This window comes from Artemia franciscana, chromosome 9 (assembly GCF_032884065.1).
Source record: "Artemia franciscana chromosome 9, ASM3288406v1, whole genome shotgun sequence".
NCBI lineage: Eukaryota > Metazoa > Arthropoda > Branchiopoda > Anostraca > Artemiidae > Artemia > Artemia franciscana.
In genome coordinates, this window is record NC_088871.1 from 45,675,071 (window position 1) to 45,687,246 (window position 12,176).

Here is a 12,176-nt window from a genome sequence, read left to right on the forward strand (position 1 = left end):
AAATTTTACAGGCAAATACAGCTTCAGCAATTATTTCAGAGCTGGGTAGCCTAATACAATTTGTGTGGCCAGAAGTTTAATTGTAAGATTTCAAATTGTTGTTGTCATTTGCCTTTTTAAGTCATTCCATTCAAGATGCTTTGGATATTTTTTATTGTGATAAATTTTCTTAATGCTCTGAAAAGGGACAATTATTTCAATTGCATAGGATAGGAAAATTTTGGTAGGCTAATTAATTCAAAGTCCTAAATTAGCCAGGGAAGTGTTTTTTTTTTCACTAAAAAATCACCACGTTCTTTGAACTCCAATTATATAGCCCTGTTTTTGGCCCCATTGATCCAGTTCCTGATTGTCATTTACACTAAATTTCACTTTTTCTGTTACCTATTTATGTTTGCACCAGTTTTACCATTGGGTAAAACTGGTACAAACAGTATTACTGGCTTTTATATAAAGTGAATATACCACTTGATGCCTTTTGTAATGCTGTTTACAAATATAATAATCGCTTCTACTGTAAGTTCAGATTTAAGCACTTTTTGACCTCTTAAAAATGACCTATATATGGGGTCATTACAAATCTGTAATAGTTTAGAAACAAATTTGGGCTATATATTTGCACATCAGGGGGTGGGGGTAAAGTTTAGCATATATTAAATCTGTAAACTAACCATTGCTTGAATTTTTTATGTGTGTGCTGTTGCACTGGTGATTTCTCTTTTCATTAAAATTTGATGTGCACAAACACATTAAAAAAAAAAAAAAACAGCAATGGTTAGTTTATGTATATAATATATGCTATGCTTTACCCCCACCCCCCTGATTTGCAAATATATAGCCTAAATTTGTTTCTAAACTATTACAGATTTGTAATGACTCCATTTATAGGTCATTTCTAAGAGGTCAAGAGGTGAAAAAGTGCTTAAATCTGAATTTGCAGTAGAAGAAATTATTATATTTGTAAAGAGCATATAAGAAGGCATCAAGCAGTATATTCACTTTATATGAAAGCCAGTAATACTGTTTGCACCAGTTTTACCCTTGTTTCTTGTTAATATTACTAAGGGGTCATAGTTAAGCACTAGAGAAGTCATTGTTAAATAACATGTGCTTATGTATATATAGCTTTTTGCTACTTATTCTTCTTTGGTTATATAATGCTTGATGTGGTATAAGCCAAGAGAAGGACCTGTAGACCTATAGAAGAAAACCTGTTAAAAAAAGATGATTCTTTGTAATTTACATAATAATTATAGCTTTCTACATGAAGCCCTGCTCTACTTTAGCCCCAACCCTCATAATATGGAAATCTATAGCTGAAATTACATATTTTCTATTGATTCTGCCAATCTATCCCTCAACCCTTATACCTGTTAATTGAGGCAACTGTGGCAAAACAAGAACAGGAAAAACAAGTAACAGGTGGCAGAAAACATTGGAAATATATAATTTGGGCTATATGTTTGCAAATTAGGCATGTTAGAGGTGAATTTCTTGTTGTTCATATTTTGATTTACAAATAAAGTGAATATACCACTTGATGCCTTTTAGTATGTTCTTTACAAATATAATAATTGCTTATTTTGCTAATTCAAGTTTAAGCACTTTTTGACCTTACTCAACCTAACAAATTTTGGCAGTGAAAAACATACATTATTTTGTCAAAAATGACCAAAAACACGTACCTTAATTGAAAATTTGGCACCAAAGAAGAAGAAATACAGCATAATATTGTAAAATTTATTAATCCAACTTAATTGTGGAAAATCAGTGCTCATAGATTATACAACATGTAAAAAATGGATTAATAATGAAACAGTAAGTTTGAGACCAATGTTTTAAGCTTTCTTATACCCAAAAACTATTTGAGTATACTTTGGTCATTTTCAAGAGCTCAAAAACTTGTACTTGAAGCACTTATTATGTTTGTAAAAAATAAAAAAGGGCATCAAGGAGTATGTTCACTTTATTTGTAAATCAAACATATGAACAACAAAAAATTTTCCAATTATTAGTATAGCTGCACAATTTTCCCCTGGGTATGTAGGCTTAGTGGAAGGTCACTTATACCTGATCATGTCCCTACTGTTTTTACTGAAAAAAACACTTTTACTGTTTTTACTTTGGATTTTTTGAAAAAAATCCAAAGAAAGTTCCTATTGAAAAGGAAAGAGATCAAAAGTGAGATTGAATTTGTCATAGCTTGGAGGTTTGTCCCTTCAGTCTGTTTAAAGAAAACAGATTCATAATTGAAGCTTTGTTCATTTCAATCTTATGGATAATCTACATTTGTTACACTTAATTAAATGGTTGTGAAGGGATACTTTTATTTATTTGTCTTGTTTGTTTTCTACATAATTTTTTAATCTTTAAATTGATATACATTTCTTACAAATTAATTAGTCATATCATAGTTCCACTTGCAAGTTTTGACCTACTTTGTAACCCTGGTCTCAAAATTGCATATAAATTTATTGAAGCTAGGAAACATAGAACTCCTCTCGGTTTAAAAGAAAATGGATGGACATAGGTAGGTTTTAATACACTAAAGTCCTAGGGCCATGGAAATTAAAAAAAAAACAATGAAGATTAACTTGAAAATTCTGGACATGACATAAATATAACATTCACAAAGAAAAGTCATTCACAAAATTTTACTTTTGTGCTCAGTTGCCAACCTGAGCAATTGCCCTAAATTTTTAAACCTTGCAAAACATTCACCAGCCAATTCTTATGACCTACACTGTTGTCTGTACATCAAAAATTCATTGAAAAGGAAGGACCACCTTACTGACATTTCTTCCTTTGTACTTATATTTAATGGGTTTAAAAGAAAGCTCCTATGGCTAAGTCAGAAGCCTAGTAAAGGACCAGGGAATCCTTTAGACAGGAAGTGCAATAGGAAGCTAGGGGCCAGTCATCCTATGCTTTTGCATGTCCTTCCTGCTTACTGACCCCAGATTTCTCTAGGTAACCTGTTAAGTTTGGGCCAATTCTGGCTGAACTTACAGAGTTACATCACTGACCTTTGTCCCAAACCAAATAAACTGCTAATGCCAGAAATTAAACCTGTGCCCTTTGGATAAAGGATTCTCAACCTAGAGTGCCAGCCACTTAGGAAGGAACACAAATGTCACCAGAGAACAAAAATTATTTGGAAAAAAGAAAATATTGAAAAAAAAAATAACTGAAGTCATAGTTGCTCATTGCTGTCCCACAAACAATATGTATTTCATTAAGACAAATAAATTTTTAAACAGGTATCAACAAAACTCCATCAGGGATTGTATTTACTTAAGGTACAATCAGCAATATTAATGCTTAGTTTTGTGATATTCTGGTTTTGAAATAATAAAAAAAGAGAAATTATATGTTCTACTTGTTTTCCACAAGCCCATTTGAGAAAAATCATTTATAACAACAATATACCCATGGTTGGCTCAGAATCTCTCTAAAATTCTTTAAACAGAAGGAATTTAAAAAAAATTATACTCATTAGCAAGAAAAATATTAACATAACTCTCTAAACTTGGCACTTTTTAAGACAATTTTTAGCAAAGCAAATGCAAAACTTTAATGGTGTCCTATGTCATCTAAAAAAAAAACATTAAAATGTGTCAAATGAATTTTGATGTAAGATGCCTCAAATACTTTCAGTTGAATCTGTGAAATGAAGGGCCAGGTATTCCTTTACATTTTATACAATATATAAAAAGAAAAACAGTTCAAATTTTTTAACAAAAGAAGAAGCTTGATATAAAAAAATAAATGTATTTTTAACAGAAAGCAACTGACATCAATGAAATCAAATAAAACAAAAATTCATGGAGAATAAATAATATAAGCCATATATTTAACCTATAATGAGGTGGCATAAAAGATTATTTCTAGAATTTAAAAATCACAGGTGCTCAATCAACAGGAGTTGTCTAAGGCCAGAATAATTAAGAACTAAGGCCAGAGAAAAAGAAACTGATAACCAAAAAATAAGGCACCCAAAAATTTCAGGACCCTTTAGAGGGAAAAGAAGTAGAAGTAGGTACTTCAAAATACCTTTCTGGGACATACTTTAGCCTGTAGACACATCCCTGAAAGTTTCATTTTCCTAGCCTAACCTCTTTCAAAGATAGCCAAAAGTAGCTAAAGTAAAATTTTACCCCTACTGTATCTTAAAAATCCAGCTTAAATAGCAATCTCAACAAATATAGACTATATAAAAGGCTATAAGTATTGGCCTAATCATTCTAAATTTTTTCCAACTAATAATTATAGGATGGTTTAGAAACTAGGCCTGTTTGATATAATAACATTTGACTAACTCACCAATGTGATAGCTGCCTCCCTAAGAATCAACCTTTTTAATAACAAAAAAACTTTTCTTCTGACTCCTTATGAAGCTTAGCCTATGCAAGACAGGCCTTGAACACCAAAAACCCTTTAGATACTAAGGAATATGCATAATATTACTTACAGGTCACTGAAAAGCTAAGATTATTTCTATTATTTACAGTTTCCTTGTCTTTTCTCTAGACTTAACGATTTCACAGGTTTATCCATTTAAAGAAATATATAGCATTGACGTCACAATCCTCAAATAATCTTTTTATTTGGGGGTTATAAAGTGCCAGCCCACGGACAAGTAATCCTGAGCGTTTGTGGGGATAATCCGACTAACCTCTGACGTCATATGTGTCTCAAAAAACGCATGGATGAATCAGATTAGTAATCGGACAAGTAAACAAACGCACCCTATGAGTTGCGTTCGAATCGACTCGAAAAAGTCAACTTAAAAGTTGACTTTTTTCTCTGCTGCCGTTTTATTTAGTAAAAAGTTGACCTAGAAAGTCAACACAGAATTGCGAATCGAACGCTTCAATGGCAAAAAATTTAGAAATATGAAATCGTTTAGTCTAAAGAAAAGACAAGGAAATTGTTAATAGGCCTAGTGGAAATAATCTTAGCTTTTCAGTGACCTGTAAGTAATCTTATGCATATTCCTTAGGATTTAAAGGGTTTTTGGTGTTCTAGGCCTATCTTGCATAGGCTAAGCTTAATAAGGAATGAGAAGAAAATTTTTATGTTGTTAAAAACGTTGATTCTCAGGAAGGCAGCTGTCACATTGGTGAGTTATTCTAATATTACCAAATCTAACAGGCCTAGTTTCTAAACCAACCTATAATTTTTAGTTGAAAAAACTAAAAATTATAGGTTGGTTTGTAACTTTATATTAGCCTATAGGTTAGTTAAAAACTAAAAATTATTGGCTTCTTTTCCCAGTAAAATTGGTGCAAACAGTATTGCTGGCTTTCAAATAAAGTGAATATACCACTCCATGCCCTTTTTTATCCTCTTTACAAATATAATAATTGCTTCTACCACAAATTCAGATTTAAGCACTTTTTGACCTCTTAAAAATGACCTATATGTGGGGTTATTACAAATCTGTAATAGCTTAGAAACAAATTTGGGCTATATATTTGTACATCAGGGGGTGGGGGTAAAGCATAGCATATATTAAATATGTAAACTAACCATTGGTGTATTTTTTTTATGTTTGTGCTGTTGCACTGGTGATTTCTCTTCTCATTAAAATTCAATGTGCACAAACACATAAAAAAATACAGCAAAGATTAGTTTACTTATTTAATATATGCTATGCTTTACCCCCACCCCCCCCTGATGTGCAAATATATAGCCCAAATTTGTTTCTAATCTATTACAGATTTTTTATACCCCATATTTAGGTCATTTTTAAGAGGCCAAAAAATGTTTAAATCTGAATTTGCAGTAAAAGCAATTATTATATATGTAAACAGCATTAAAACAGGCATCAAGTGGTATATTCACTTTATATGAAAGCCAGTAATACTGTTTGCACCAATTTTACCCTTTTCCCTAGTTATATAGTCTGTATTCATTGAGATTGTTGTTTAACTGGATTTTTAACATAAAGTAGGGGCAAAATTTTACTTTGGCTACTTTTGACTATCTTTGAAAGAGGTTAGGTTAGGAAAATGAAACTTTCAGGGATGTGTCTGCAGGCTGAAGTATGTCCCAGGAAAGTATTTTGAAGTACCTACCTCCATTTCTTTTCCCTCTAAATGGTCCTGAAATTTTGGGTTATCAGTTTCTTTTTCTCTGGCTTTAGTTGTGAAAAGACAATTCCTGTTGATTTGCCATACTGTTGTTGCCATAACACTGGGTTTTCTAAATTTAGAAATAATCTTTTATGCCACCTCACTATAGGTTAAATATTTGGCAGATATTATTTATTCTCCATGAATTTTTTTTTTATTGGATTTCATATGATGTCAGTTGCTTTCTGTTAAGGCTAATGGTCTTTTTTGTTCCCGCCCAATTTCTGAAACAGATTCTAAGAATCTTAATAACGCCACTGCTAGTATCTATTCGATAGCAAACTCGTTTATGAGACTTGACAAAAACATAAACAAGTGGGAGAAAAAAACAAAAGATGTTTGTTTAGCAAAAGCACGTTAGATTCTACGGAGATTAATTTAAATGAACAGGTTATGTAAAAGAAAATATACCCACTGCTGAGCTAAAAATAGTGTTTTCTTTTGCACATCAATTTAAAGGGTAATCCTATATTTTTTCGCTCAGAGATTTTGATTCGATGTGCATTGAATGCAAATGGTAGAACTTGTACGAAAAGTAGACAAATCTTTTATTTTCGAGATGGGTGTCTGTTTTGAAGTGTAAAGCGTGAACTCTCCCAAACCTCAACCGAGACCGAGTCCGTTTGGAAATGAAAATTGTTTGGCTATTGGGAGAACCCTTGGGTATTGAGAATTGCAAGCAGTTAGCCAGATGGGTGAAACACCCATCTGGCTATTTTCTTTTAATCTTCAGTTCTCGAAGTCCACCAGTCCCTAAACTTAAACCTCGTCATGTTACTTCTGAATTCCTTTTTACAAATTGTGATGAAAATGAAATAAATGAAATAATTATGTGTATGAAATAACAATCCTGTGGAGTAGATGAAGTATCGTTAAAGCAACAAAAACAATTGTTATTTCTATTTTGACTCATCTGATTAATTTATCACTTGAAGAGGGAACTTTTCCAGAAAGACTTAAATTAGCCTGAGTGCTACCCCTTCACAAAGGGAAGTCAAAAAATGAACCGAGTAATTACCGATCCATTTCTATTTTACCTTTTTTTCGAAGATTTATGAGAAAGTAGTCCATGAAAGAATGTATGATTACCTCCAGGAGTAGAATCTTCTGTGCGATACCCAACTTGGCTTTCGCAAAGGACTTTCTACGGATATGCACCAGCTATCTGGAATTCAATCCCCTTGGAAATCCGGAACTCAAATAACCTTACTACCTTCAAGCGAGCAGTGAAGGGTCGTTCCAGAAATACTGTTTAGATTTGAATATCATGCGGTCCTCCTCTTTTCGATCTTTTCTTTTATTTTCTTTTTTTTCTTTTCTTTCTCTTCGTCACTCCCCTTTTTTCTCTTTTTTTTTTCTTTTTTGATAAATCCAGTTGATTCGTTGTTTCTGTTAGTTGATTGTTTAATTATTCTTTAGTTAAGTTTCTGCCCTAGTCAAGCACTTTTGTGCTTTCCTGGCAGATTATGTACATGGAATTATGTGTTTTTATTTAAATATATATGATTGAATTGAATTGAAGAATTCCTGCGAACAAAACTCTAGCACAGCTTGCATCAAACAATAAGTGCGTAATTGGTAATTTGATGTGTGTGTGTAGACTTGTTCCTGTGTTTGCGTACGTTTGTGTTTTTGTGCTCCTCAATCTCATCCTGCTAAATAACTAAGAAGACTAATCCGCCATTCCATCATAAATTTACTATGAAAAAGTAGCACATAAACAGAATTGATGGAAATAAAACTAATTTATTGGGAAGATAACAAGAGGAAAAGTTTGTGTAAAACGAAAAACTCAATGCATACCCGTACTAATGAACTTATTTTGGAAGAAATATAGCCTCTCAGGCGCATACGGGTTAAAGCACATAAAAAAGAATTTTTATTGAAATAGAAGAAAAGCGATAACAGTAAAAAGTTTGGGATTTCCCAAAAGGAATTTAAAAACCCTTGTCCATCGTATCTGCCCCCATTAAAATACAACAACGAAAACAAACAGTCCGCACATGCAAAAGTAAACTACCCAAAGAACAAGAGCTAAGAGCTCATATGGCACTTGTGACGAGGTCGGAAGAGCCGAGAGCTCATATGGTACGAGGTCGGAAGAGCCAAGAGCTCATTTGGACGAGGTCGGAAGAGCCGAGAGCTCATATGGTACGAGGTCGGAAGAGCCAAGAGCCAAGAGCTCATTTGGCACTTGTGAGAAGGTCAGAACCTAAAGTTAAACTTTATAGCACAAGATCCTTCTAAATATCAAATTTCATTAAGATCTGGTCACCCTTTCGTAAGTTACAAATACCTCAATTTTCAAAATTACCTCCCCCCTCCCAATTCCACCAAAGAGAGCAGATCCGGTCCAGTTATGTCAGTCACGTATCTTAGACAGGTTTCTATTCTTCCCATCCAGTTTCATCCTGATCTCACCGCTTTAAGTATTTTCTAAGATTTCCGGTCCCCCCAACTGCCCCCCCCAATTACGTTTGATCCGGTTGAGATTTAAAATAAGATATCAGAGTTACGAGGTCCTTCTAAATATGAAGTTTCATGAAGATCCGATCACTCCTTCGTAAGTTAAAAATACGTTATTTTTCTTATTTTTCAGAATTACCCCCCCCCCCCGCAATTGAGCGGATCCGTTCCAATTATGTAAATTACGTATGCAAGACTTTAGCTTATTTTTCCAACCAAGTTTCATCCCAATCCCTCCAATCTAAGCGTTTCCCATCATTTTAGGTCTCCCCACCCCAAACTTCCCCCAATGTCACCAGATCCGGTCAGGATTTAAAATAAGAGCTTTGAGCCACGATATCCTTCTAAAAATCAAATTTCATGGAGATCCAATCACCCGTTCGTAAGTTAAAAATACCTCATTTTTTCTAATTTTTCAGAATTAACCCCCCCCCCCAACTACCCAAAAGAGAGCGGATCCGTTCCGTTTATGTCAATCATCTATCTAGGACTTGTGTTTATTTTTCCCACCATGTTTCATCCCGATCCCTCCACTCTAAGTGTTTTCCAAGTTTTAGGTTCCCCCTCCCAACTCCCCGCCCCCATCACAAGATCTGGTCGGGATTTAAAATAAGAGCTCTAAGACACGATATCCTTCTAAACATCAAATTTCATTGAGATCCGATCACCCGTTCGCAAGTTGAAAATACCTCATTTTTCTAATTTTTAAGACTTACTCCCCCCCCCCCCAACTACCCCAAAGAGAACAAATAAGTTCCGATTATGTCAATCATGTATCTAGGACTTGCGCTTATTTTTCCCATCAAGTTTCATCCCGATCCCTCTACTCTAAGTGTTTTCCAAGATTTTAGGTTTCCCCCCTCCAACTCCCCCCAATGTCATCAGACCCAGTCGGGATTTAAAATAAGAGCTCTTGGACACAATATCATTCCAAACATCAAATTTCATTAAGATCCAATCACCCGCTCATAAGTTAAAAATACTTCATTTTTTCTATTTTTCCGAATTAACTGGCCCCTACTCCCCCCCCCAGATGGTCAAATCGGGAAAACGACTATTTCTAATTTAATCTGGTCCGGTCCCTGATACGCTTGCCAAATTTCATCGTCCTAGCTTACCTGGAAGTGCCTAAAGTAGCAAAACCGGGACTTTAGGTTTTCCCCCTCCGACTCCCCCCAATGTCATCAGATCCGGTCGGGATTTAAAATAAGAGCTCTAAGACACAATATCATTCCAAACATGAAATTTCATTAAGATCCAAATACCCGCTGATAAGTTAAAAATACTTCATTTTTTCTATTTTTTGCGAATTAACCGGGCCCCCACTCCCCCCCAGATGGTCAAATCGGGAAAACGACTATTTCTAATTTAATCTGGTGCGGTCCCTGATACGCTTGCCAAATTTCATCGTCCTAGCTTACCTGGAAGTGCCTAAAGTAGCAAAACCGGGACAGACTGACAGACAGACAGACCGACAGAATTGGCGACTGCTATATGTCACTTGGTTAATACCAAGTGCCATAAAAAGGATGAATGTTTGAGAGGTTTTTCACTCTCAGAAATCATATACCTCAGGTGGCTAGTACCAAGCATGGCAGAAGTGTGCCAAGCATAGCGGAACTGTGAGAACAGTACTAAGAGTGAATGATCTGTGCCAAGCATGACATAAGTATCCCAAGCATGGCAGATGTCTGCTAAGTCTGATACAAGATCGTGATTTCATAGCAATCTGGGAATGTACATTATACAATTAGGCTAGTGAGTTAAGTAATTGAAAATTAAAGAGCCATTTGAAACAGACGGACAGAAAATAAAATCCTTCAATGATCTAAATGTGAAACGGTCAAACATTACTGTTTATGCATAATTGACTGAAAATGAAGAGAAATAAAAATAAATAATTATACCAAACATAAAAGAAATGGGTACTGCTATATACAAATAATTAAATCCTAAACGATTAAAAATTAAAATGAGTGCTAAAGTTAAACCAAAAAGGACACAAATTACTGCCCATAGGAGTTCGACTAGAGTTCCGTTCTAACCGTAAACCAAAATAAAAAATTGTCGCTAAATAGAATCTGTAAACCTTAATTGTTGATGTTTCCTGTAATTAGTATATTAAACACTAAATAATTATACATTACACATTCAGTTCATTTTCAATATCTTTCCAGTCACCTTGATTTTTATAGTGTTTTTTTTTTTTGTCAGTATTTTGGAATTAATAAGATGAAAGCTATTTTCCTTGTAATAAGATTAGGGCATTAACGTTATTTTGTGTTAGGGCGAGATGCACAAGATTTCGGAAAGAAACTTAAAGACGCTTTAATTAAATACCAAAAATGAACGAATTGTACAGAAAACGTAATAATTGTAGGAAAAACTATAAAAATCACAAATACTAAGCCCAAGTAACATACAAGAAATTTATAAGAAAAAAACTAAAATTGTTTGTATTAAATGTATTTAATATACTTCAGACCAGATAAGAAACTTCATTATTTTTGGACATTGACGAAGAATGAGACAGAAATTTATGGAGGAAAAAATAATTTTCCTTGCCAATATTTTTTAACACATTTTTTTTTATCAAACACGAAGATTTATCTATTCCAAATCAGACCAAATTATTTCTTCAAAATCACTGTTTTCATGCATTGAGTTCCTGGTAAATTCACTGTTCTCCCCCGATCCCTTCTGTGCGTTTTTTTTCTTGCTGTTCACTTCAACTCGACTCAACCTTCTTCTTTTTCCTCTTTTTATTTCTTGAGACAAGCTTGAGTCCTTCGGTTGGTGGGCTGTTGTACATTTTACAGACACAGGTTCTCTGATTTCCATATTCCTTGCAACCCTTGAGTCTAAAATTTCAGGAAGTAAGGATTCATTCCAGAAGGCTTCAAGCTTCGGAAATATTTTTTCCCAGTAGTCTTTCGATCGGTGAACTGTAATTATTTCCCAATCCTCAATAGAGTTATAAACTATTAAGTGGCATACCATTTTATCCAGTATCTCGAGTTGGCCTTGTATCTGGGCGAAATACCTGTGATTTTTTTTTAGCTGAAGACCTTCACTGGATAATTCAAGAAAAAATGCTTTAACTAAATTTTTTGACTGGGCCACATCATAAATGGTTTTGAACTCTGGTATATTATGCACCGTTTTTATCTCTATAGGTGTGCCATTAGGGAGCAGCCCATCTACAGATGCAGCAAGATACTGATACTGTGGATGCACACTGAGTCCTATTTGATCTCCCTTTACGACTTTTAAGTTGAATTTGTTTTCATATGCTTCTAGTGCCACTACTTCTAAATCTAAGCCCTTTTTCATTAGGGCAGAGCAGAATCTAGGTCCCAAGTTTCGAATTCGCTTAACAATTGGGGCAACTCTGGTGCTGTTTTTTCTGGTTGCAATTGTGTGGAAGTAACTACTAGTTATTCTCTTAGATCTTTCTTCAACCCAAGTGTCATTTTTGGATTGGCCCTTGGTACTGTTGAACAAACAGCTTATACTGGCAAAATCCAATTTTAAATTCTCGTCAGTATATTTTTGTATGGCCAAATTCATTTC